The following is a 25151-nucleotide window of genomic DNA, read 5'->3' on the forward strand; positions in this document are numbered from 1 at the left end:
AGATATGGCCTGAGCCATTACTCCAGCTTCGTTTCTGATGACCCTCCCAAATCTGGCCCCACCATATCTCCAGTCTCATTTCTGGTGACTCCCAGATCTGGCCCCAGGCATGTCTCTAGGCTCCAAACTTGTTTCTTATGATGCTCCCACTCACATCTCTCTCAATGTACGCAGTCTCTCATCATTCCAATTTCATCAGGGTCCTGGCAGCATTGCATTTTCTATTCAGTGGCTCACACTACTCTCTCTCTCTTTGCTGGAACATCTTTTTCTTTCTTACTTCCCAGGTATGAAGCATCAGTTTTTAAGATTCACTCAAGTGTTAAATCCCCTGTGAAGTTTTTGCTTGTTTATTTTTCTCCTAATTTTTTCTATATCTTAATTTTGAAATAACCTGTGCTCATGGTTTAATATTTATAAAATTCAAAGATGAAATGTGGAGATAATTTTCTTCATATTTCCCTCCTTTTCCATACCCCCTCTGAAATCTCTTCCTTGTCAAGTTTCATTTTATTCTTCTTTTTATTGCATTTATAAATATTCATACAGAAAAACACACTTGGTATACATTTTTACACAAAATTATAGTCAGACTGCCCATAAAATTCTAAAATTTGTTTCTTTTAAAAATGTATTTTGTGAGTGATATCATTTAATCCCATAGGGATTCCATGAAATAGGAAACAGTATTATCTCCTATTTTCCAACTGAAAAAACAGGTTCAGAGAAGATATCTCTACTGCTTAAGCTCATATGGATAGTAGTAACAGGCAGAGATGGATGAAAAATTAACCTATCTGATTCTTAAGTGCTTCATCTCAACAATGTTAGTATGCAGATAATCTCAATAAACAAGAACTGACTGACAAGTTGGGAGAATCTGGCTAGGGTTGAGGGACCAACGGTGTTGATAAGAACATCATAAAAGCTCAGCAAGAATAAAGTATGGCAGAGGTGAGAGAATGGGAGGTGCAAAAGGCCAGGATTTGATATCTTATCAGTAAAAGAGTTTGGGACTTGAGTAGGTTTTAAAGAATCATTGCTCTTGGTAAGGGAAGTGCAGCTGGAGGTAACTGGGAAAGATAAGGAACTTTGGAGTCTTAAACCTCACTTTTCAGAAAATGTAGTAGAGACAGGGAAAACTGCTGAAAGTTTCCTAAAGCTGACACCTAAGGTCTGGGCAAATGGGACTGTGTGTTTCATTGTTTGTGAAATTAGAAGGAATGGCAGGAAAGGTGTTGATTGTTCTCTAGGTGATCAACCATCTGGGTTTGCCCTTTACCCATGACATGTGTCTTAGACCATGAGGGTTGCTATAACAAAATACAATAAACTGGGTAGCTTATAAACAATAGAAATTTATTTCTCATGACTCTGGAGGCTGGGAAGTCCCAAATCAAAGCACTGGCAATTTGATGTCTGGTGAGGGCCCTCTTGCTCATAGAAAACCATCTGCTCACTCTAACCTTACATGATGGAAGGAGTGAGGGGTCTCTCTGGGGCCTCCTTCATAAGGGCACTAATCATGTTTATGAGAGCTCCATCCCCATGATACAATCACTCCAAAAGGCCTCACCTCCTAATATCATCACATTGCCGTGAGGATTTCAGCATATGAATCTGGAGGGGACATAAACATTCAGATCATAGCAACATGGGACTTTCAGTACTAAAACTGGAAAGTACCAAACAAACAAGGATGAATTGGTCACCCTGCTTTAAAATAACATTTTGGAATTACTCTTTCTCCTGTATTTTTATCCCCATCTCCCACTTAGATCTATTTGGATCCTACTCAGCTATAAAAATCCTCCTTAAGACTGGGCACAATGGCTCATGCCTGTAATCCCCGCACTTTGGGTGGCCGAGGCAGGCGGATCACAAGGTCAGGAGATCAAGACCATCCTGGCTAACATGGTGAAACCCTGCCTCTACTAAAAATAGAAAAATTAGCCAGGCATGGTGGTGGGTGCCTGTAATCCCAGCTACTCAAGAAGCTGAGGCAGGAGAATGGCCTGAACTGGGGAGGCAGATCTTGCAGTGAGCTGAGATCACGCCAATGCACTCCAATATGGGCAACAGAGCCATACTCCGTCTCAAAAAAAAAAAAAAAAAAAAAGTATTCCTTAAGACCAGGCACGGTTGGTCACGCCTGTAATCCCAGCACTTTGGGAGGCCGAGGTGGGTGGATCACTGGAGGTCGGGAGTTTGTGACCAGCCTGGCCAACATGGTGAAACCCCATCTCTACTAAAAATACAAATATTAGCTAGGTGTGGTGGCATGTGGCTATAATCCCAGCTACTTGGGAAGCTGAGGCAGGAAAATTGCTTGAACCCTGAACCCGGGAGGTGGAGGTTGCAGTGAGCTGAGATCGCACCACTGCACTCTAGCCTGGGAGACAGAATGAAACTCTGTCTCAAAGAAAAAAAGAAAAATCTTCCTTAAGTATTGATTCCATCCTCAATTCAGAATTATAATTGCTTACCTTTACTTTGTTTTTACTTAACATTTCGAAATTGTGTCATTTTATCTTGAATCACAGTTATTTGTGACATGTGCCTCTCCTCTATTAAAATTTAAACTCCTCACCTAAAGATCATTATCTTAGTCATGTTGAACCACTACTACCACCAATGCCAAACTCTATACTTCCTATTTGGTAGGTACTTAATAAACATTTACTGAAGTTAACTAAAAGAAGCCTTCTATTGTTCTAAGTCCTTTTTGGATTTTACTACTTTAGAGCAAATTACAAGATTCATGGCAATTTTATATTGACTGGATCTGAAAGGCTGTATCATTTCAATCTGTTTACATTACATTAAAAACTTGTTCAATAATTTTATAACTATTTACCTGAATTACGTTTCAAACATGACATTACCTTTAGTTCTAGGACAGAAAAATGCTGTATCATTTTAATTTAAAGCAACCAAAGTACTCATTTGAAAATGAATATGAAGATGGAAGAATGGTTTTCAAAATTTATTTGAAAACATGGAGACACTGTTTGTGAAACAAAATTATGTCTATTGACATTCTAATGAAAATGAGATCAAGGGAGTAGCAAAGAAATGTGTTGTTGGGGAAAATCATGTACTATATAAGATTATCAAGTTTCTAGCTTTTGTTGTGAGTGATATGTGTTTATTTATTACTTAAAATAACTAATTAAATAATAACTAAAACATAGGCCATATATGAACTAATAATGAGACCACATTATAAACTATAGGTTATGATTAATCCTAAGCTGTACAACTAAAGTACAATAGAAAAAAAAGTATAGTTGTCAATAATGTAGATAAACAGGAATATATTATGTCTATATTTTTACACTGGATGTCAGCCCACTTCAACATCCTTATACATGCTGAACATGTGTTATGGACTTCAGACTTGGCTTTTCTTGTTGTTGCTATTGTGGTTAAAAAACACCTACATAACATGAAATCTACCCTTTGAAAATTTTAATTATATCTGTATTAAACTAATTATAACAATATTGTTAGGTATAAGCATGATGTCATACAGAATATTGCTAGTACTTTTCATCTTGCGTAACTGAAACTTTATGCCCATCGAACAATGACTCTTCACTTCCTCTTCCAGCCCCAGCAACCACCATTCTACTTTCTGTTTCTGTGGGTTTGACTACTATATATGACTTGTACAAGTGGAATCATATGTTCTTTGTCTTTTTGAGATGTGTTTATTTCACTTAGCATAGTGTTCTCAAGGTCCATGCATGTTGTTGCGTATGATAGGATTGCCTTCTTGCTTTAAGGCCAATAATATTTTATTGTATGTGTATGCCACACTTTCCCGATCCATTCATCTGTTCATGGACATATAGGCCATTGTGAATAATGCTGCAATGAACATGGGTGTGCAAGCAACTTCAAAATCCAGCTTTCAGTTGTTTTAGATATATATACCCAGAAGTAGAAATTCTGGGTCTTATGGTGGGTCTACACTTAAATTTTGGGAGAATCTTCATACTTTCCACAGTAGCTGCTCCATTTCACATTCCAACCAAGAGTGCACATCTATCCCAACTTCTCTACATCCTCACCAATACTTGTTAGTTTTTTTTTCATGATGACTATCCCAACAGATGTGAGGTTATATGTCATTGTGGTTTTCATTTGCATTTCCCTGATAATTAGTAATATTGAGCACCTTATCATATTTTTGTGGCCATTTTATGTCGTCTTAGAAAATTGCATGTTTAAGTCCCTTTGTCCATTTTTTAAACTATAAGGGTTTTATTGCTATTGAGTTGTAGACGTTCTTTATATATTTAAGATATTAACCCCATATTAGATACTTGATTTGTAAGTATTTCTTTTTTCTCATTCTGTAGGTTACTTTTCCATTCTGCTGATTGTTTCCTTTGCTGTGCAGAAGCTATTTAGTCTGATGTAGTGCCACCTGTCTATTTTTGCTTTTTGTTGGCTGTGCTTTTGGCATTTTGTAAAAGAAATAATTGATAAGACCAGTGTCATAAAGCTTTTCCCCTTTGTTTCTTTCTAGGAGCTTTAAAGTTTCAGGTACTATATTTAAGCCTTTATTCTGTTTTGAGTTGATTTTTCTGTATTGGGAAGTGTAAGAAAGAGACCAACTTCATTCTTTTGTATGTGGATATTCAGTTTTCCCAACACCATTTGTTGAAGGGACTTTTTCCCATTGCGTATTTTTGGCACACTAGTCAAAGATGAGTTGACTGTATATGTATAGGTTTATTTCTGGGCTCTCTATTCTGTTCTATCAGTCTATATATCTATTTTTATTCCAGTACCATTTAATTACTGTAGCTTTGTAATGTGCTTTGAAATTACATATTCAAGTGTGACACTTCTAGCTTTGTTCATTCTCAAGATGGTTTGGCTATTTGAAGTCCTCTGTTGTTTCATATGAATTGTAGAATTGTTTTTACTATTTCTGTAAAGCATTCCATTAAGATTTGATAGAAATTGCATTGAATCTGTAGATCGTTTTCAATAGTGTTGGGGTCCGTGCCGGGGGTGGTGGAGAATGAAAGAATGCACAAAAGACAAAGACACACAGAGAACATGGCAGCCACACTCAGAGCCTCTGCCTCACTTTATTTATACTCCATAAACCCCACGTCAGCGGAAAGAATGCAATGCAAAACAAACTTTCTTTTCCCACGTGTAACCTTCTACTCAGTTCCTTGTTTCTATGCTCTTCCTTATCTGCCCGCCTTCTTGGCGCCTATGGGAGTTCATTAAAAGTTCAATTGGAGATACTGTCCTTGAGCCCTATCTATTCTCAGCATACTGTTTTCGAAGGCCCCTGCATTTCCCCCTTTTTGTTTTGTTTTGCCTCAATCCTAAAAAGGTAGCCTATATTTGTTCCTGTGTTTTCTTTTGTTTTTGGAGGCGACGGAGGGAGCATCAGATCACCAAAAGAAGTAGATCCAATTCGAGTGCCCAAAACAATATACTTCCAGAGATTGTAGAAATCCATGTTTTCATCTGGGTCCATGGGTTAAAGGCAGCAAGGCGCTGACCCAGCTCTTGCAGGGTTACGGTTCCGGACAACACATGTAATTGTTGTTGAAATGCTTCGGAAATGTTCTGAGTGAGCTCTTGGATGTCCAAACTAATATTTTTATGGCCTACTAATAATTTTCAGATTACTGTCCAATTTTGAGAGATGTTAAAAGGCACAGGCGTTACACAAAATTGAGTGGAGTTCCAATCACATTGTAATGTTATCCGAGTACTAAGTACAGTGAGCTGATCTCCAAGCCATGTCAATGTTTGCTCCATGTTGTCCAATCTTTCAGCAAGTTGAGAATAAATGTTTCGTTGTTGAAGCCATAACCGGTGAGATTGCTCGTGCCATTGCTGCACAAATTCAGCATTTTGTATGCTTTGATGAAGAGCGAGTCCTGCTACGGTCGCAGTGGAGGCGATGGCAACAAGACTCATCACCGAGGCAATTATAAGTCCAAGGGCACGGCGGGTTCGCTGGAGAGAAGTCCAAATATAAGTTTCAAGAGGTGATGCCCCCCACGGTCGCGTAAGGTTAACAGGTAGCCAAATTTCCTTACAAGCCCTGAGGATATAAATATCCCAAGTAAAGTTGTGCCACCAGGAATGATTGAGGCAAGACAAAAATGTACACATATCTGTACAATTAACAATCCCCGTATCATTATCCCATGTCAAATTCCCTGCTAATAATAGGTAGGGCTCACGGACACAAGCAATAATATATCAGGAGGTATTTCGATATAACTGAATATGAAAGGAGTTAGTAGGGTTAGAAAGATTAAGGTACATATTCCCCACAAAAGTGCTAATGGCATCGCCTGCAGCTAACAACTTCCAAAGAAGACTCTGTACTTCAGGCCTCCTTCACGCCATACCAAGGTTTCATTACTGTTAGCAGCAATACTTTTATTTACCCAGTGTCATTTCAAAGGTATGTAACTAAATTTTATTTGAAAATAACCGTGCACACTCCAATCAGTTATTTACATTCCATTATATTCTAATAAAATCCGGGGTTTAGTTCCCTGACATTGTTGTCACTCCAGCACCTCAATATTAGGAGAAACCTCTAGAATAGGACAAAAAAGTAAAGAACTAGGAATAGTTTCATTACTATATACAGTATGATTATATTAAAAACTTCTAGTTACAATAATAACAGTATTAGCAGCCACATGACTATGATTATAACAAACAGCCGAGGCTTCATGTGATTTTCGGAGACAATGAGAACTATTTCCCATACATATTGGAACTCCTTCCACTCCAAATTGATATGTGTTGTTTATAATTCCCGTTTACCATTCTATATTGTCCTTGTCTATATAGGGGGACAGCATCCAAGTAGTGTCATTGGTGAAAACCTTAATTTCCGCCTCCCCCCAGGTGACTCCCTGATACAAGGGCAGAAAGGGAATATAAGTCCAATATTCATACAAAGCCTCACTAAGAGAAATAAGTCCCCTGCCGAGGCACATCCAACAAAGGAAGAAATGCATGCTGAATCCAGTTTTCTTTTCAACAGGGTTTCAATCATCTTGTAGGAAACCACTCAGGTCCACTCCCTGTAAGGACAAGAGCATAGCCCCGTCCCTGTTTTAAAACTTGCCCTTGAACATACTTACCTTCTTCATTAGGATACCAAAGCTTTAAACTGTCAGCGGGGACTATCACCGAGGGAGGTGAGGAAAGATGGGTTACGGCAGCGGAATCTTGCAATTGTCTCCATTGATTCAAAAAAATTAAGGTAAAAAGAACCTTCAAAATCTGGTTTCAAAATCTGGTTTCTGGGGGGCTCATTTCCCCCTTTTTGTTTTGTTTTAATAGTTAAGTTTTTAAAGTTAAATTTGCGTGCTCAATGATGGCTTGACCTTAACTGTTGCTCGGGATACCGATGATATGTTGAATATTGTATTGCTGTAAGAAAACTTGTAATTTACGAGAGACATAGGCAGGGGCATGATTAGTTTTAAGTATAAGAGGAATGCCCATGATGGCGAAACAAGTTAAGAGATGAGTAATAATAGAAATGAGAAAAGGTATCAATGGTATGATGAACATACTTTAATCGTCCAAAAGAAGGGACACCTCGTGGATTAACCCCAGGATAGAAGGATGGAATGCTCAAAGGAGCACAGGAAGGACAAGCTCGAATAAGAGAACGAGCTTGTTTATAAGTTAAATGAAACCGTCGTTGAAGGCCAGAACTATTAGTGTGATGTAGAGTATATTTTTGTTCTGAAGCATGTAGGTGGCCTATTAAAAGTGAATCAATCTGAGTATTACCATGAACTAATGGTCCAGGAAGTTGAGAATGAGAACGAAGATGAGTGATGAATAAAGGAGCTCGACGTTGGCTCAAAGTAGAAGATAACAAGGAAAAGAGTTTTTGAAGAGAAGAAGTAGCACAAAGAGGTAAAGTGGCCTGAGAAATGTAAGAAGTAACATAAACGGCGTATTGAGAATCACTAACAATGTTACAACCAGTAGTAGGGAAATCAAGTAAGACCATGAGAATAACAAACAGTTCTCCCTGTTGCACCGAGGGATAAGGATAAACTGTAACTCGAGATTGATGAACACTCCAATATCCAGCCTTATCATTGCTACTAGCATCAGTAAAAAAGGTAGGACCTTGAACAGCAATACAGAAATTGGTGAGAAAGGCAACACAGAATGTTGCCTAAAAAATGAAAAGATCGGAGACTTAGGATATTGGGTAGAAAATTGTCCAACAAAAGAAGCGCAAGCAACTTGCCAAGAATCAGAAGTTGCAAGAAGATAAGTGATCTGATTATGAGTGAATTGAGAGATAATTAAGGAAGGATCTCCTCCCCAAAGTTGTCGACAGTGATGCTGTCCTTTGATGATCAGTTCAGCTAAACGATCGATATAAGTAGCCAAGCGTTTAGATATTTTATTGGACAAAAAGATCCATTTTAGTGGTCAACTAGTTTGATGAATCATTCCTGTGGGAGAAGGTAAAGTATGAAATAAACAAAAGGAAGGGCCTTTTGAAGTTGCTCTTCAACAAGCTGGAGTTCCTGTAAAGCCAAAGGAGTTAAATGGCGTGAGTTGTCCAAGTGACTATCTCCTTCTAGAATAGAAAAAAGATGTTATAACTGATATATTGGTATTCCTAAAACAGGACGCATCCAATTAATGTCTCCTAGAAGCTTTTGAAAATCATTTAATGTTTTTAAATGATCACATCGAATTTGAATTTTTTGGGGTCGAATATTTTGTGCCCCCAAGGTATAACCTAAATATTGAATAAGAAAATCCAGTTAAATTTTTTCTGTGGCAATATTAAGTGAGTAGAAAGAAAGCTGAGTTTGTAATGATACAAAAGCATCTTGCTGCTTTTCTCTGGTTTTAACTTTGTGGGATAAGGGCAGGATTAGGAAGACCAGGCTGTAAACTTTCCCTAGGTTGAATGTAAACATTTATAGTTTTAAGAACAAGACAAAGATGGGAATTCCATGCAGAAGTACGTGGCTTTAGATTCCTCTCGGCCATTTGTTTTTTGACTTACTCTTTTAAAATCCTAAGTATTTCTTTAGATAATGGCCACTGTTTCACCTAAAGAGGAGTGGTCGTTTTACACTTTAATTATAAAACTTGAGACTGGTGAACAGTGGCTATGAGTTTAAAGGATTGTAGCCCATTTTGAACATCATATTTTTGACAGCTGAGGAAATATGAAGAATGTTTAAAAAAGCACCAAATTGTTATGAAAGATTTTGTCCCTAAAGATTAATATTGATAGGAATAATATAAAAAAAACACTTGACCTTGTTGACCTTTAGGACCGACACAGGTTAAAGGTTCTACGTTTTGATAAACCACAGAAGCAGCACCCAAGCCAGTGAGTATAACTGAAACTTGTCTTTTTTCCCATTGTGTAGGCCAATAATTTAAACAAATGATAGACATATTTACCCCCATATCAATTAACTCTTTTAAAACTATTAATGTGCAATGAACATAAGGGCTTTTGATTAGAAACTCAAGTTTCCCAAAAAACAGTTTTTTCTGTGCTACCAAACCCTTTCTATTGAGAATACGTTCCCCTGCCTCTAGGCGTATAAATTGTGAAACTTGTACCAAAATAAGAATTTTATTAGTAATATCATGTCGTTTTGGCAAAGGGCCACACACTCTAATAGCTAATTTATATACTCCTCTATTAGGAGACAAAGTATAAGGCTGAGTAATAGCTAAGTCAGCAGCGGCGCTCTGCTTAGTTGCCGCACAAAGCTGAGAAACTGGGGTAAGGTGTGGGATCCTTAAGGAGGACTTGAATTTATTCCTTAATGTTGTAGGCCATTGCTCACTGAATATTGTAGTAGACTTGTATTGTAATTGTTGGGGCCCCAAGCCTGTGGGCCCCGACTCCCGTTTCCCAGGAGAGGAGACAGTAAATTTCCACTTTTATCAGTTTTGGAATGACATTTATTTGTCCAATGTCGATCTTTACCACAACATTTGTACACCTCTGAAGGCAGCTTTCTGCCTTGAGGGATAAAAGTGTTCAATTTTTATGACATTCTTTTTTGAAATGTCTAGGTTTACCACACTGAAAGCAAACACCTTGTTTGTTATTTCCTTTTAAGGCTTTAGACAAAGCTCCAGCAAATAATTGAGCATTATAAATAGCCCCTCCAACACTAACACAAGTTTTAATATATTTATCTAAATTGGCCCCATTGGCCTTTAACAATTTTAACAATTTTTAACAGTCAGCATAAGCATTTTTAAAAGACAATGTTTGTAACAAAATTTTTCAAGCAAGGCCAGCACCCACAATTTTGAAGACAACATCCTGAAGATGGGCTATGAAATCTGGATATAGTTCATTTGTGCCCTATAAAATCTTCACAGAGGAAAGGGAACATTTTCCTGTTATCTCTACCTTATTTCAGGCCCTTAAAAACAAAGTCTTGATTTGAGTAAGGGCAACATCATCTAAACCAGCCTGAGCATTAAGAGTAGCATATTGGCCCGTGCCTGTGAGTTGTTCCTCAGTGGGTCCAGGGGGATAACACATAACATTTTTCCTAGCCTGTACATGTGCCTTGTTCATTTACCAGCTGTGCAATTGTAACCACTGAGAACGATCAAGAAAAGCCTTCCCCAAAGTCTTCCAGTCTATAGGAATTATCAAATTTTCTGATGAAAAAATATCAAGAAGACCAAGGATAAAAGGAGATTGAGGTCCATAGTTAGAAATGGCAGCTTTCTTTTCTTTTTAAAAATTTAATTTGTAAGGCATTAAATTGGACATTATTGCCACCATTTGAAAACTGAGCATTAGGAGCAAAAGAAGCACAAATAATTGGAAACAAATACAGCTCCTTAAAAAAATTTTTTTTTAATTAAAAGTATATATAATATATAATAATACTCATATCCCCAAATATAAAGAATCTCAACATATTAATAAGAAAAGGCAAATAACCCAACCAAAAGTAGCAGAACAAAGAAATGACAATAAACCTATATGTCTAACATCATTACTCACTAGGAAATATGATTATTAATACCAAATTGAGAATCATTACATACACAATACAATGGTTAAAATTTAAAAACACAGAAAATATCAAGAGGTAGTTAATGTGTTAAGCAGCTCGAATACTCAACTTCTGTTTGGAGTGTAAATTGGTGGAACCTATGCACCCCTATAACATAACAATTTCCTAGCTGGGGTTATTAATACTATATTAATATTAATAGTTAATATTAATGTGCTTATTTATTGACTATTGAAATACTCATAATATTTTAACTAACAAAACAAGATATACATATACACTGGTTTTAACATATTAAACAGGTGTTTAGTATAAATTTAAAGTATGTCTGATGTGAACAGGGCTTCAACTTTGCCAAACAAAGGTAAAGATAAGGAAGCTGGGGGGTTGGAGGCTCTGGAAAATCCTCTTTTAACAGGGCAGAAGGAAAAGAAACAGGGAAAGCTCGCAAAGGTGAATTAGAAGAATATATCTGTAATATTTGTTGAAGCATTTCCATAATACACTGCATGTCAGAATTTCCCTTAGAAGAAGGAAGAGCTGGCTTTTTCTCTTCTCCCCCTTTTGCTACCCCCCCCATCCTCTGTTATCCTGGCACAAATGGGCTCCATTTCAGATTTATTTATTTATTTTCTTTTCAAATCCTCAGATACCTTTCCTCCTGTGGCTACATTACCACACTCTGAATCAGTCTCAAGTAACTCTAATGTCTGAGTGATAGAGTCACACAAGGTCCACAATTTTAGAGGCATAATATCCCCTAACTGGAGAGCTCTAAGCAGAGTTTTTACTACCTGTAACCATTCTCTGCAATTCAGCTGCACTTTAGTCTGATACTGAAACCAGTAACAATGTTGTTCAACATGGGCAAACAATCACTTCAAAGTCTTTTTCTTTCACTTCTACTCCTATAGACAGCAACAGTCCTTGAAGCAGCTGTAAATATTCTGAGGCCAGAGAGATGGAATTCCCCATAATGAAAGCTTAAGAAGGTTCCCCTTAACAATATCTGGGCCTTACCCGCCCCTAGGGGGTTCCCCTTCTTGTTCTCCCCTACTCACCCGTGCTGACCCTGCTCGCTGCGCCACTTGTTGGGGTCCGTGCTGGGGGTGGTGGAGAATGAAAGAACACACAAAAGACAAAGACACACAGAGAACATGGCGGCCGTACTCAGAGCCTCCGCCTCACTTTATTTATACTCCATAAACCACACATCAGCAGAAAGAATGCAATGCAAAACAAACTTTCTTTTCCCACATGTAACCTTCTACTCAGTTCCTTGTTTCTATGCTCTTCCTTATCTGCCCGCCTTCTTGGCGCCTACGGGAGTTCATTAAAAGTTCAATTGGAGATACTGTCCTTGAGCCCTATCTATTCTCAGCATACTGTTTGCAAAGGCCCCTGCACAATAGTATGTACATTTTAACAGTATTAAGTCTTCCAATCCATGAACGTGGAAAGTCTCTCCATTTCTTCGTCTTTTGAAATTTCTTTCATCAATGTTTTGTGATTTTCACAGTACAAGTCTTTCACTTCCTCAGTTAAGTTTGTCTTATTCTTTTTTTTTTTTTTTTTTTTCTGAGATAGCGTCTTGCTCTGTCACCCAGGCTGGAGTGCAGTGGGGCAATCTCAACTCACTGCAAGCTCCGCCTCCCGGGTTCACACCATTCTCCTGCCTCAGCTTCCTGAGTACCTGGGTTTACAGGCGCCCACCACCACACCCAGCTAACTTTTTGTATTTTTAGTAGAGATGGGGTTTCACCTTGTGAGCTAGGATGGTCTCGATCTCCTGACTTCATGATCTGCCCACCTTGGCCTCCCAAAGTACTGGAATTACAGGTGTGACCCACCATGCCCGGCTGTCTTATTCTTTTCAAATGGTCTTTTAAATGGGTTTGTTTCCTTAATTTTCTTTTTGAATAATTCATTTTCAGAGTATAGAAATACAACTCATTTTCATATGTTGATCTTCTGTCCTGCAACTTTACCAAATTCATTTATGATTTCTAATGTTTTTTATGGAGTCTTTTTTTTCTACTTATAAGATTGTGTCATTGCAAACAGAGACAATTTTACATCTTCCTTTCTGATTTGGATTTCTTTAATTTCTTTCTGTTGCCTAATTTCTCTCCCTAGGACTTCCAGTACTACATTGAATAGAAGTGGTAAGAATGGACATTCTTGCTTTGTTTCTGATCTTAGAGAAAAATATTTTAGTTTTTCATTATTGTGCATGATGTTGGCTGTGGGCTTTTCATATATGACTTTATTATGTTAAGGTAATTTTCTTCTATTTTTAGTTTACTGACTGTTATTTGTAAAAAGTGTTGAAATTTGTCAGGTGCTTCTTCTGTATTCATGGAGATAATCGTGTGAGTTTTATCCATTATTCTATTAATATAGCATATCACTACGTTAATTGATTTTTAAATGCTGAACCATTCTTGCGTCAGATAACTCCCACTTAATCATGATACATGATTCTTTTAATGTGCTATTGAATCTGTTTGCTAATGTTTTGTGGAGTATTTTTCTATTTATGTTCATTAGGGATATTGGCCTATTGTCTTCTTTTCTTGTAGTGTCTTTGTCTGGTGTTGCTATCAAGATAATGTTGGCCATAAAAAATAAGCTTAAAAGTGTTCATTTCTCTTCAATTTTTGAAATAATTTGAGAAAAATAGGTATTAATTTTCTTTAAATGTTTAGTAGATTTCACCAGTGAAGTCATCTGGTTCTGCGCTTTTCCTTGTCAAGGAGTTTTGATAACTTATTCAATTCATTACTGGTTATTACCTATAGGTCTGTTCAGGTTGTCTATTTCTTTATGATTCAGACTTGGTACATTGGGTGATAATAGAAACTTATCCATTTCACCTAGCTTATCTAATTCGTTAGGATATAATTATTCATAGTAGTCTTTTTATTTCTGTAGTATCAATTGTAATGTCTCTTCTTTTATTTTATTTGATTTTATTGAGACAAGGTCTCACTATGTTGCCCAGGCTGGCCTTGAACTCCTGGGCTCAAGCAATTCCAATGCCATGCCTCAGCCACACAAGTAGCTGGGACTGTAAGTACGTGGCACCATATCCAGCTTCCTTTTTTTTTTTTTTTTTTTTTTTTTTTGAGATGGAGTCTCACTCTGTGGCTCAGGTTGGAGTGCAGTGGCATGATCTCAGCTCACTGCAACCTCTGCCTCCCGGGTTCAGGCAATTCTACCTCAACCTCCTGAATAGCTGGGACTACAAGTGCATACCACCATGCCTGGCTAATTTTTGTATTTTTAGTAGAGACGGAGTTTCACCGTGTTTGCCAGAACGATCTCATCTCCTGACCTCATGATCTGCCCACCTTGGCCTCCCAAAGTGCTGGGATTACAGGCGTCAGCCACCGCGCCTAGCCTCAGCTTCTTGTAATGTTTCTTCTTTCATTTCTGATTTTATTTGAATGTTTTCTCTTCTCTTTCTTGGTAATTCTGGCTAAAATTTTGACCATTTTATCTTTTTAAAAAAACCCTCAGTTTTATCACATAATTTCTATTGTTTTTTATTTCCCACTTTGTTTATTTCTACTCTACTCTTCATTATTTTTCCCTTTCTACTAAATTTTGTGGTCATTGAGCTGTAAAGTTAGGCTGCTTATTTGATATCTTTCTTTTTTTAATGTAGGCATTTACTGCTATAAACTTCTAAGTATTGCTTTTGCTGCATCCCATAGGTTTTGGTATGTTGTATTTCATTTTAATTTTTCTCAAGGTATTTTCGATTTTGCTTTTGATTTCTTCTTTGATCCATTGGCTGCTCAAGAATATGTTTTTTACTTTCCACATGTTATGAAAAATTTCCAGTTTTCTTTCTTTGGTTGATTTCTAGTTTCATTCCATTGTGGTCACAAAAGTACTTTGTATTATTTCAATCTCATTAAATTTGTTAACTTATTTTGTGGCTTAACATGTAATCTATCTTGAAGAATGTTCCAGGTATGCCTGAGAAGAATGTGTATTCTGCTGCTGTTGGATGATATGTTCTGTGTATATCTCTTAGGTTCATTTGATCTATGTTATTTTTCAGATTTGCTGTCTCATTATTAATTATCTGTCCCAATATTCTATCCCTTATTGAAAGGAGAGGCGTTGAAGTATTCTAATATTATTGTATTGCTGTTTCTCTCTTCAGTTATGTCAATATTTACTTTATATATTTAGGTACCCTGATGACAGATGTATATGCTTTATAACTGTTTTATCTCCCTGGCAAGTTAACCATTTTATGTTTATATAATGTCCATCTTTGTTTCTTGTGGCAGTTTATTACTTAAGTCTATTTTGTCTGATACAAACACAGCCATCCCTGCTCTCTTTGGGTTACTATTTCCATGGAATTCCTTTTCTCCATCTTTTATGATTTAGTCTGTGTGTCTTTAAATCTAAAATTATTCTCTCATAGACAGTAAAACATTGAGTTTTCTTGTATCCATTCAGCCACTATGTGTCCTTTGATGGGGGAGTTTAATCTACTTACATTTAGTAATATTGATAGGTAAGGATTTATTATTGCCATTTTATTAATTCTTTTGTCTATTTTGTAGCTTTTTTGACTCTCTTTTGTTATCTTCCTTGGTGTTTCAATTATTATTTTGTAGTGATTTGCTGCACCTATCAACCCATCACCTAGATATTCAGCCCAGCATGCCTTAACCATTCTTCCTGATGCTCTCCTTCTTTCCCGCCCCTCCTGAAAAGCCCCAGTGTGTGGTGTTCCCCTACTTTGTCTATGTATTCACATTTTTCAGCTCCCACTGATAAGTGAGAACATGCGGTGTTTGGTTTTCTTTTCCTGGGTTACTTTGCTGAGGATAATGGCTTCCAGCTCCATCCATGTCCCTGTAAAGGACATGATTACGTTGCTTTTTATGGCTGCATAGTATCCCTTCGTATATACGCACCACATGTTCTTTGTCCAGTCTATCACTGATGGGCATTTAGGTTGACTCTACATCTTTGCTATTGTGAATAGAGCTTCAATGAACATAATGTGTACATGTATCTTTATAACAGAATGATTTATATTCCTTTGGGTATATACCCAGTAATAGGACTTCTGGATCAAATGGTATTTCTGGGTCTAAAACTTTGAGGAATCACCATACTATCTTCCATAATGGTTGAACTAATTTCCCACCAACAGTGAAAAAGTGTTCCTATTTCTCTGCAGTCTCACCAGCATCAGATGTTTCCTTACGTTTTTTTTTTTTTTTTTTTTTTTTGAGACGGAGTCTTGCTCTGTCACCCAGGCTGGAGTGCAGTGGCATGATCTCAGCTCACTGAAACCTCTGCCTCCCGGATTCACACCATTCTTCTGCCTCAGCCTCCTGAGTAGCTGGGACTACAGGCACCCACCACCATGCCTGGCTAATTTTTTTGTATTTTTAGTAGAGACGGGGTTTCACCATGTTAGGCAGGATGGTCTCGAACTCCTGACCTTGTGATCTGCCTGCCTTGGCCTCCAAAAATGCTGGGATTACAGGCGTCAGCCACTACACCTGGCCATTTCTTGACTTTTTAACAATCATTGTTATGACTGGCATGAGATAGTATCTCATTATGGTTTTAATTTGCATTTCTCTAATGATCAGTGATGTTGAGCTTTTTATTCATATATTTGGTAGCTGCATGTATGTCTTCTTTTGAAAAGTGTCTGTCCATGTCCTTTGCCCACATTTTAATGGGGTTTCTTGTTTATTTATTGTGAATTTGCATAAGTTCCTTTTTTTTTTTTTTTGAGACGGAGTCATGCTCTGTCGCCCAGGCTGGAGTGCAGTGGCCGGATCTCAGCTCACTGCAAGCTCCGCCTCCCGGGTTCACGCCATTCTCCTGCCTCAGCCTCCCAAGTAGCTGGGACTACAGGCGCCCGCCACTTCGCCCGGCTAGTTTTTTGTATTTTTTAGTAGAGACGGGGTTTCACCGTGTTAGCCAGGATGGTCTCGATCTCCTGACCTCGTGATCTGCCCGTCTCGGCCTCCCAAAGTGCTGGGATTACAGGCTTGAGCCACCGCGCCCGGCCATAAGTTCCTTATAGATTCTGGATATTAGACCTTTGTCAGATGGATATATTGCAAAAATTTTCTTCCATTTTGTAGGTTGTCTGTTTGCTCTTATGATAGTTTCTCTTGCTGTGCAGAAGCTCTTTAGTGTAATTAGATCCCATTTGCCAATTTTTTTGGTTGCCATTGTTTTTGAGGCTTTCATTATGAAATCTTTGCCATTACCTATGTCCTGAATGGTATTGACTAGATTTTCTTCTAGGGTTTTTACAGTTTGGGGTTTTACATTTAAGTCTTTAATTCATCTTGAGTTAATTTTTGTATAAGGTATAAGGAAGGGGTCCAGTTTCAATTTTCTGCATATAGCTAGCCAGTTCTCCCAGCATCATTTCTTTAATAGGAATCCTTTCCCCATTGCTTGTTTTTTTCAGGTTTGTCAAAGATCAGATGGTTGTAGATATGTGGTCTCATTTCTAATTTCTCTATTCTGTTCCATTGGTCTAAGTATCTGTTTATGTACCACTACCATGCTGTTTTTGTTACTGTAGCCTTGTAGTATAGTTTGAAGTCAGGTAGTGTGATGCCTCCAGCCTTATTCTTTTTGCTTGGGATTGTCTTGGTTATTTAGGCTCATTTTTGGTTCCATATGAAATTTAAAGTAGTTTTTTTTTCTAATTCTGTGAAGAATGTCAATGGTTGTTTAATGAGAATACCATTGAATCTATAAATCGCTTTGGACAGGATGGCCATTTTCAAGATATTGATTCTTCCTGTCCATGAGCATGGAATATTTTTTCACCAGTTGATGTCCTCTCTGATTTCCTTGAGCCGTGGTTTGTAGTTCTCCTTGAAGATGTCCTTCACTTCACTTGTTATCTGTATTCCTAGGTATTTTATTCTCTTTGTAGCAATTATAAATGGGAGTTCATTTATGATTTGGCTCTCTGCTTGGCTGTTGTGGTACAGGAATGCTTGTGATTTTTGCACATCGATTTTGTATCCTGAGACTTTGCTGAAGTTGCTTATCAGCTTAAGAAGCTTTTGGCTGAAACAATGGGTTTTCTAGATATAGGATCATGTCATCTCCAAACAGAGAAAATTTAACTTCTCTCTCTTCCTATTTGAATACGTTTATTTCTTTCTCTTGCCTATTTACCTGGCCAAAATTTCCAACACTATGTTGAATAGGAATGGTGAGAGAGGGCATCCTTCCCTTGTGCTGGTTTTCAAGAGGAATGTTTCCAGCTTTTGCCCATTCAGTATGATATTGTCTGTGGGTTAGTCATAAATGACTCTTTATTATTTTGAGGAATGTTCCTTCAATGTGCCTAATGTATTTAGAGTTTTTAACATAAAGGAATGTTGAATTTTATGGACGGCCTTTTCTGCATCTATTGAGATAATTTTGTGGATTTTGTCATTGGTCCTGTTTATGTGATGAATTACATTTATTGATTTGCATATGTTGAACCAACCTTGCATCCTTGGGATGAACCCAACTTGATCATGCTGAATAAGTTTCTTGATGTGCTGCTGGATTTGGTTTGCCAGTATTTTATTGAAGACTTTTGCATTGATGTTCATCAGGGATATTGGGCTGAAGTTTTCTTATGTTGTTGTATCTCTGCCATGTTTTGGTATCAGGAAGATGCTGGCCTCATAAAATGCGTTAGGGAGGAGTCCTTCCTTTTCAATTGTTTGGAATAGTTTCAGAAGAAAAGGAACCAGTTCCTTTTTATACGTCTGGTAGAATTCAGCTGGAAATCCATCTAGTCCTGTGCTTTTTTGGGTTGATAGGTTATTTGTTACTGCCTCAATTTTAGAACATGTTATTGGACTATTCAGGGATTCAACTTTTTTCTGGTTTAGTCTTGGGAGGGTGTATGTGTCCAGGAATCTATCCATTTCTTCTAGATTTTTCAGTTTATTAGCATAAAGGTGTTTATAGTATTCTCTAATGGTTGTTTGCATTTCTGTGGCATCCGTAGTGATATCCCCTTTATTGTTTTTTATTGTGTCTATCTTTGATTGTTCTCTCTTTTCTTCTTAGTATAGCTAGCAGTCTATTTTATTAATTTTTTCAAAAAAAACCAAATCCTGGATTTGTTGATTTTTTGAAAGTTTTTTGTTTTGTTTTGTTTTAAGTCTCTATCTCCTTCAGTTTTTTGTTGATCTTGGTTATTTCTTGTCTTCTGCTAGCTTTGAGGTTTGTTTGCTCTTGTTTCTCTAGTTCTTTTAGTTGTGATGTTAGGATGTAAATTGAGAACTTTGTAGCTTTTTGATGTGGGCATTTAATGCTATAAATTTCTCTCTTAACACTGTTTTCGCTGCATCCCAAAGATTCTGGTATGTTGTCTCTTTGTTCGCATTTGTTTTAAAGAACTTCTTAATTTTTGCCTTAATTTCATTATTTACCCAGGAGGCATTCAGGAGCAGGTTGTTCAATTTCCATGTAGTTGTGTGGCTTTTAGTAAGTTTCTTAACCTTGAGTTCTAATTTGATTGCATTGTGGTCTGAGAGACTATTATGATTTCAGTTCTTCTGCATTTTCTAAGGAGTGTTTTACTTGCAATTATGTGATCAATTTTAGAGTAGGTATCATGTGGCACTGAGAAGAATGTATATTCTGTTGTTTTGGGGCGGAGAGATCTGTAGATATCTATCAGGTTCACTTGATCCAGAGCCAAGTTCAAGCCTTGAATATCTCTTAATTTTCTGTCTCAATAAACTCTAATATTGACAACGGAGTGTTAAAGTCCCCCACTATTACTGTGTGGGAGTCTAAGTCTCTTTGTAGGTCTCTAAGAACTTGTTTTATGGAGTGCTCCTATATTGAGTGCATATACATTTAGGACCGTTAGCTCTTCTTGTTGAATTGAAGCATTTACCATTAAACAATTCCCATCTTTGTCTCTTTTATACTTGTTGGTTTAATGTCTGTTTTGTCAGAAACCAGGATTGCAACTTGATTCTATTTGCTTGGTAAATTTTCCTCCATCCATTTATTTGTGCCCATGTGTGTCTTTGCATGTGAGATGGGTCTCTTGAATAAAGCGTACCAATGGGTCTTGACTCTTTGTCCAGCTTGCCATTCTGTCTTTTAACTGGTAAATGTGGCCTATTTACATTTAAAGTTAATATTTTTATGTTTGAATTTAATCCTGTCATCATGATTCTAACTGGTCATTTTGCAGACTTCTTAATGAATTTAATCCTGTCATCATGATTCTGGCTGGTCATTTTGTAGACTTGTTAATGTAGTTGCTTCATAGTGACATTGGTATGTGTACTTCAGTGTATTTTTGTAGTGGCTGGTAACAATTTTTCCTTTCCATATTTAGTGCTTCCTTCAGGAGTTCTTGCAAGGTAGGACGGGTGGTGATGAATTCCCTTAGCATTTGCTTATCTGAAAAATGATTTTATTTCTCCTTTGTTTATGAAGATTAGTTTGGCTGGATATGAAATTATAGGTTGGAAATTCTTTTCTTTAAGAATGCTGACTATTGACCCCCCGTCCCTTCTGGGTTATAAGGTTTCCTCTGAGAGGTCTGTTGTTAGTCTGATGGTGGGCTTTCCGGTGTAGGTGATCTGGCCTTTCTGGCTGCCCTTAAAATTTTTATTTCTTCCTTTCAACCTTAGAGAATCTGATTATTATGTGTCTTGGGGTTCATCTTCTCATGGAGTATTTTACTAGGGTTCTCTGGACTTCCTGAATTTGAATCTTGGCCTTTCTTATTAGGTTGGGAAAGTTCTCCTGGGTGATATCCTGAAGTATGTTTTCCAACTTGGTTCCATTCTTCCCATCTCTTTCAGGTATTCCAATAAGTCGTGGGTTCAGTCTTTTTACGTAATCCCATAGTTCTTGAAGGTTTTGTTCATTCCCTTTCATTCTGTTTTCTCTAATCTTGTCTGCCTGTCTTATTTCAGCAATATAGTCTTCAAGCTCTGAGATTCTTTTCTCTTCTTGGCCTATTCGGCTATTGATACTTGTTGCATTGTGAAGTTCTCGTGTTGTGTTTTTCAGCTCCATCAGGTTATTTACGTTCCTCTCTAAATTGGTTATTCTGGTTAACAGCTCCTCATATATATATATTTTTGAGATGAAGCTTTGCTTCTGTTGCCCAGGCTGGAGTGTAGTGGCGTAATCTCGGCTCCGTCTCCCTGGTTCAAGTGATTCTCCTGCCTCAGCCTCCCTAGTAGCTGGCACTACAGGCATGCACCACCATGCCTGGCTAATTTTTGTATTTTTAGTAGAGACGGGGTTTCTCCATGTTGGTCAGGCTGGTCTTGGACTCTCGACCTCAGGTGGTCTGCCCATCTCAGTCTCCCAAAGTGTTGGGATTATAGGTATGAACTACCATGCCCGGTCGCTCCTGCAATATTTTATCATGGTTCTTAGTTTCTTCTGAAACCTTCTTTATTCAGTTCCTCCATCTCGGCCTCTGCCCAGTTCTGTGATCATGCTGGAGAGGCGTTGTGATTATTTTGAGGAGAAGAGGCTCTCCGGATTTTTGGATTTTCAGTGTTTTTGCATTGATTCTTTCTAATCTTCATGAACTTATTTACCTTGGATCTTTGAGGCTGCTAAAATTTGCATAGGGTTTTTGTGGGATCTTTTTGTTGATGTTGTTGTTTCTTTCTGTTTGTGTGTTTTCCTTTTAGCAGTCAGGCCTTTCTTCTGTAGGCCTGCTGTAGCTTGCTGGGGGTCCACTCCAGACTCTATTCACCTGGGTCTCTCCTGCACTTGGAGGTGTTACCAGTGGAAGCTGCAGAACAGAAAGATGGTTGCCTGCTCTTCCCTCTGGGAGCTTTGTTGCAGAAGGGGAAAAAATCTGATGTTAGTGGGAATGGTCCTGTATAAGGTGTCTGGTGACCCCTGTTGGGGGGGTTCTCACTCAGTTAGGAGGCATGGGATCAGGGACCTGCTTAACAAAGAATTCTGGCTGCCCCTTAGCTGAGAAGTTACTGTGCTGGAGGGAATCCCCCTCATCCGGACTGCCTGGACTCTTCAGGGCTAGCAAACAAGAGAGGTTAAGTCTGATGAACTACGGAGATCATGGCTGCGTCTCCCACCATGGGCTCCATCTCAGGGAGATTAGAGTTCTGTCTGCAAACCCTGGCTGGAGTTGTTGAAATTCCCACAGGGAGGCTCCACCCAGTGAGAAGGAATGATCTGAGTCCCACCTAAACAAGAAGTCTGGCCATCATCTGTACACAGCTGCTGTGCTGCCCTGTGGGGAATTCCTCTTGGTCCAAACCACCCAGTCTCTCTAGCACCAGCAGGGGAAAACAACAGACTGGAGCCACACTGATGGCTGCTCCCCTCCCCTTGATGGGGAGTATTTGGCAGTCACATTAGGCAGTGCCAATCTTCTTATGCAGCTGCTGGCTGCAACCTGAGCGGCCATCAAGCATCTGCACAGCTCTGTGCTTGGGAACCAAGGCCCTGGTGGCATGGGCTCATGAAGAGATCTCCTGATCTGAAGGTTGCACAGATCTGTGGATAAAGTGTGGTTTTCCAGGTGGGGTAGCACAACGACTCACTTTCTCCCTTGGCTAAGGGTGGTAATTCCTCTTGTCCTGTGTGGCTCCTTGGTGAGCTGTCACTCTACTCTGCTTTTCCTCACTCTCCATGGGTTACACCAACTACCTAGTCAGTCCCAGTGAGAGAACCTGGCTATCTCAGCTGATGGTGCAAGATTCACTTGCTGTTTTTCTTCTTTTTGGCGGGAGCCACTGACAACAGCTGCTTCTAGTCAGCCATCTTGGCCCCTCCTCCCAGCATCTTTATTCATGAGGCACACAACATTTTGTGGAGTTAACTATAAGCTTCTAATTTTTCTAGGTGCATCCAACATAATCCCCATCACAAGAATCCATAGGTCACAGTCTTTATAAGATGGAGTGCTTCATTCCTCTCATACTTGCATGTTAATGATATTGCAGCCTCAGCATCAGTTCAACATGACTAGGGAGGCCTCAGAAAATTTGCAATCATGGCAGAAGGTGAAGGGGAAGCAAATCACCTTCTTCAAAAGGCAGCAGGTAGGAGAAGTTCATTATTAAAAAAAAAAAAAAAAGATTCTTCCATTTTCTCTTTCTGCTCCTTCTGGGACTACCACCATGTATATATCAGTTTACATCATGGTTTCCTATAAGTCCGTAGCGCTTTATTCATTTTTAATTTTTTTTTTCTGTTTGTTCCTCAAATTGGATACTTTTAAGTGGCTTGTCTTAAAGTTTGCTTATACTTTTGCTTGATCAAGTCAGCTGTTGAACCTTTTTAGGAAATTTTTTATCACAGTTATTGGAATCTTCATTTCCAATTTTTTGTTTGATTTTTAAAACAATATATATTTTCTATCTTTTTGTTGAAATACTCCTTTTTTATATATTGTTTCACTGAATTTGTTGAGCATTTTTATGATGTTTATTTTGAACTCTTTGTTAGGTAATTCATATACCTCTGTTTTTTTAGCATGGCGTTAGGAAGATTTACTTATATTTGTTTGCTCTATATTTTCCTGTTTCTTTGTGCTTGACATTTTGTGTTGGTGTCTAAACATTTGAAAAAACAGCCACCTCTTCCAGTGTTTATAGATCGGCTTCCTGCAGGAGATGATCTCCAACAGTCAACCAAGCTAAAGATTTTAGGGGCCTCTCAAACTTTTTTTGTGGATGTGACTTCTCTAGATGTGTGCATGTAAATTTCTATTTAAAGGGATTCTCCAGTTTCTGTTTCAGGAGTTTATTATATCTTGCTCCTTCTGATGTCTGTTTGCTGTACTGTGTGTCCTCTGGAGCAGCAACACACCATACAACTATTTTTGTTTTCTGTTCACGATATGCTGTGTCCCATCTGTGCTCCAAGACAGGAGAGACTGAAATCAGTCCTCAGGCAGCTCCCAAAAATGTCTGAATATTAGATCTATGTTTAGTCTTCTCTTTCTCTCCCTAGGGAGAAGCTGTGGGCTATGAATTTTTCTGATCATTTCATGCTGAGCTCAGGGAGTGAGTGCATACAAGCCCAAACTGTTACCTTTGTTGTCAACTGCCCCCAGGCATGCTGAGTGTGCTGAGTCCCTACAGTGTTCCTTTGGGAGAAGAAGAAGAGTGAAAAGATGAAGGCTGGAAGTCTGAACAGGCTCATGCCAGATGAGTCTCCCTTTATAATGGCAATTCCTTCTTGAATTGCACTGGCCATGAATAGGCACATAGCCAGCCTCAATTGTGTTAGTCTGGAGGTGCAATGTTTTTAACAGAGCACATTTCCCCCCAGCTCCTGCAAGATTAGGATTTTATCAAGAAGAGAGAACAGATTCTAGGTGGGCAATCAGCGAATATTTATCAGAGCTTTATATTTCTCAGCAAAGCACTTAGTTTTGCTGAGATTCAGTTTCTTCATACTTGAAATGGGAAAAATAAAGTGTCTCATGGGGTTGTTGTGAGGACATAAGGCATGTATATCAATCAGCACAATGCCTAACATATAATAAGCATTGAAGAAATTTCAGCTATTACATGTTAAAACTCTTATAAACATAATAATCTATCACGTGATTGTACCTCAATTTCATTGGCAGTGCTAATTGAATTTTTGGTTATTGTATATTTCTTTTAAATAATAATAAATAATTGTATTTTTATTTACACTTATGCTGCTGGTAATAATTCGTGTGGATATTTTTCTTCAGTTTGTGTTATATTCTTAAACATTCATAGGAATTAAAGTAATGGATCAAGGTGCTTCAACATTTTAAAAATACTCAGTTCATCTTGATGACTTGCTCTTCAAAATGCACTTTTTACACAATTCATTTCCACAGCGGTTCCCATTTCTTCATTCTTAACTTTACCTCATTGAGTATAGTCATTAGAAATGAAATTGCTAATATGGTGGGTGATATGGTAGACTATTACATACTCATCAAAGCCCAGACTCTCTTCTTCTTCACAGGAATACTGCTTATGTATATTCCTCATCTGCCCTTGCGGATAGGTATATTCACGTCACTGAGTTTTAGTCACTAGAATATGAGTAGAC

General features: G+C 38.1%; 1 long non-coding RNA gene across 1 annotated transcript; it reads right to left on the reverse strand.

Moving 5' to 3' along the window:
* Positions 1-5089: 5089 nt before the first annotated feature.
* Positions 5090-12458, reverse strand: LOC144341320 (uncharacterized). The gene is made up of 2 exons (XR_013418179.1): positions 12125-12458; positions 5090-7091 (listed from the first exon to the last, which is right to left on the reverse strand). It is a non-coding gene; the product is annotated as an uncharacterized LOC144341320 (long non-coding RNA).
* Between the last annotated feature and the right edge of the window lie 12693 nt (positions 12459-25151).

This window comes from Macaca mulatta, chromosome 6 (assembly GCF_049350105.2).
Source record: "Macaca mulatta isolate MMU2019108-1 chromosome 6, T2T-MMU8v2.0, whole genome shotgun sequence".
Taxonomy (NCBI): Eukaryota; Metazoa; Chordata; class Mammalia; order Primates; family Cercopithecidae; genus Macaca; species Macaca mulatta.